Source organism: Stegodyphus dumicola, chromosome 8 (genome assembly GCF_044657685.1).
Source record: "Stegodyphus dumicola isolate Sdum_Otavi_A_Nest chromosome 8, ASM4465768v1".
Lineage (NCBI taxonomy): Eukaryota > Metazoa > Arthropoda > Arachnida > Araneae > Eresidae > Stegodyphus > Stegodyphus dumicola.
In genome coordinates, this window is record NC_140775.1 from 189751045 (window position 1) to 189754466 (window position 3422).

General features: G+C 38.0%; 1 non-coding gene across 1 annotated transcript; it reads right to left on the reverse strand.

The window, feature by feature from the left end:
• Positions 1-2548: 2548 nt before the first annotated feature.
• On the reverse strand, positions 2549-2620 carry TRNAT-GGU (transfer RNA threonine (anticodon GGU)). Its single transcript has one exon. It is a non-coding gene; the product is annotated as a tRNA-Thr (tRNA).
• Positions 2621-3422: the final 802 nt, after the last annotated feature.

The following is a 3422-nucleotide window of genomic DNA, read 5'->3' on the forward strand; positions in this document are numbered from 1 at the left end:
ACATCTAAGTGAAATATCATGATGATATTTTAATTACACGATTTTTAAAAATTTATTATAATGCGCGGTCTCTGAGACCGCACGTCCCCTGTTATGTTTAACTTTTTCACCTCAACTGTTACGGGTTAATGTATATTTTTTACCTTCATGAGCATAGGATTGACATGGCCTAGGTTCGATACCAACTTACTATCGACACAGTATAGGATATTATTGAGTAAAACTGATCACTCGTTATAACATCATGTTGCGTAGAATCAATGCCGGATCGACACGGCATAGGATCTTACTGCGTAGAATCGATGCTGAATCAACACGGTACAGGATCTTACTGTGCAGAATCAATGTCGGATAGGCATGCCTTGAGATTACGTTACGTGGAATCGATGCTGGATCTCTACCGGCTTATTGGGATATTGTTTTTGTTGCTGTTGATGATGCTCACTTGTCTGACCTATATCAGCAGAAGCCCACGAAATTTCTCGTGGCAAGAAATGCAAGTTTACACCTGTCATTAACAACAACCTGGAGCACTTTACAGGTGACAGTGCGATTTAGTTCAGTTCCGCCCCCAATTTTGATGAAAGGTCTCCCACCCCTCTTTCCCTACCAGTACACCGATGGGCAGCATTAGGATTGCAGCGTAGAATTGATACTGGATAGACATAATCTAGGATTTACATCGACATACAATAGACATTGGCACAACGTACGCAAGGCAACGGGAAAAAAATAATAATCAAAAGGAAAAGAAAATAATTAATTTTTTTTAGACTTCCTGTATAGTAGCGAATTGATATTAAATCGAAATCGGTTTCGGAGTTGCCGTGTCGATCATAAACCGGCAGAGAGTTTGTCGATCATAAACCGGCAGAGAGTTTGTCGATCCTTCTTCCGATTATAAGTAGTTCATGTTTGCAGATTTCATTGTGTTAAGTAACGGAGGGTGAGAGTTGCAAGAAAAGAATCGTATTACATTTTACTAAATCGTTCAGCGTCGAGTTTTATAGCGTGTTGATTCAAATTTTCGCCATTTTGTGTACCATTCTCTCTCGTAGTAAAAGAATTTCTCACTGTAGCCATCACTGCTTGTTAAGTCGAAGGGAGCAAGAATTCGGAGCGGATAATTACACAGTCCACCGCTTGCAGCTAAGAAACAGGGCATTCCTTGTGCTGCTATCCTTAAAAAGGCAGCAAAAACAAATTGGTAAAGATTGGAAGAAGTTAGAACTGGAAAGAAGAAAAAGAGACATGGAGTAAATGTAGCGCGAAGAAATTTCTGAAAAAGGAGTTCTCGTCTCCATCGCTTCGCGTCTATTTTGTGCCTCTGAGCTGTTAACGGTATTGCTAGTTGCATAAAACTAAAGATGGGTTGAGCAGTTCTGTTCGTTCTGACGTTTTTTTTTTTTTTTTTTTTTTTGCTTTATAAAGTTTCTAGCAACGAAGAACTTTGGTAGAAGAGTTCGTGCAGAAAATCATGCAGCGACGTTTCTAGCAGAATGAACCTCAGGGAACGGAACTAATCTAAAAGAACTTCCTACTCGTCTTCTTTATGGCCTGCTTAAAGTTGAGAACAAAAATAGGCTTAAGTGACATTATAGCATTTGTTATTTTCCAAGAACCTTAAATGCATATCATATCTTACAAGTGATGCTACTGGATGTTCTGATCGAATGGTACTAAAACTGGTACATCTGTAAAAACTTCGAATTACCATTTGCATAAAATCGCTTGAGAGGAGTTCGAATGCTTTTTTACTCTTAAAATGAGACTCGAATAAAACACCCGTCCGCGTGCTCACACACAAAAAATAAAAAAAGCTCTCTAGCAGTATTTGCTATCTTGTTTTGTTCTTATCGCATGATAGTTGTGTGATAGTTGTGTTTCAAAATTACTTTGCAAATGCTTTATTCCTTAGTGGCAAGAATATTTAAGTATTGGTACTAGTTTAAAAGCAAATTCAAATGTTTAAAAATCTTTGTAAGTATATTCTTGAAAAGTGTCTGGTTCTTTTACTTGCTGTTGCAATAGAAGTGACTTCTTGGCTCAGTAAACGAATGCTTTTTTTTTTTTTTTTTTTTTTTTTTTTTTTTTTTTTGAAAATAAATTTTAAGTTTCTGAATAGTGCAACCTAAAATATAATTCTCTTCTTTCTTTTCTTTATTGCATAAATATTGCTAGCAGTTAATGATTTCTAAGACTAAAATACTAGAAACGCGGTATTTGATACACTCAAGTAATAGTGTAGAGTCATTAGGTTTTTTTTAAGAGGCAGAAAAGATGAAAAATAGCAAACGCCTTCGACAGGAATCGAACCACGGACCTCTAGAATACCGGCCCAGCGTGCTACCGTTACATCACGAAGGCACGCTAGGGAAGTGAGAGAAATACCTTATATACTCCCCTGTTTAAAGGGCGACTAGGGTGTTAGGGAACCCAGTCGCCAAATCCTGGGTGCGGAGAATCATCGTCCACAACCCTTTTAGTTCGAGCGCCACTTGTAGTGTCATTCGGTTAATTGGAAGCAGAAAAGATGAAAAATAGCAAACGCCTTCGCCGGGAATCGAACCACGGACCTCTGGAATACCAGCCCAGCGTGCTACCGTTACACCACGAAGGCACGCTAAGGAAGTGGGAGAAATACCTTATAATAGCAAGAAATGGTAGAATTGCATCGTATGTGGTACTGAAATTTCTATATAACCGGTACAGTTGCGCGAAGATTGATGCAATACATTACAGAGTAATATTTACTGCTTTATAAGAATCTATACTCGCTTTACGAAAAAAAATCTAATGTGGTCACCATATGACTTCCTTGTGCAGCCTATTAAATTATACATATTTTAGCTGCATTTCATTTAAAAGTAATTCCTCGAATTTCATTAGATATACATTTCTCACTAATTAATTCATTTCTCATTTCACGGCAAGGAAGAAATATATAGAAATATATAATATATTCATTTATAACTAACTATTCATTCACTAAGTAAAATTATTTATTCACTTTTTTGGTTCTATAAAATATAACCTCTACTGGTATCCCACCAACTTGCAACGCTGCTCGGGCTAAGTTTAACTGAGCAGTATCTTCAGGTATACTTAATTACTGTCTTTTGGCGCCATTTTGGCGTCTTTTGGAGCATAACTACTTTAAATTTTAAAGCCGCATACCGGGGTGAGTGGAAATTGCTGACAGATTAGCCAAGGAGGAAACATCAGCTAGTATCCGTAATCCCAAACCAGTACTTTGGCCACCCTCATAGTTGAAGAAGTACTTTGGCCACGCTCAACCAGTACTTTGGCCACGCTCATACTTGAAGAAGTACTTTGGCCACGCTCAACCAGTACCCAACCAGTACTTTGGCCACGCTCATACTTGAAGAAGCAGCTGAAACGCAAGCCACAAATCAAATAGC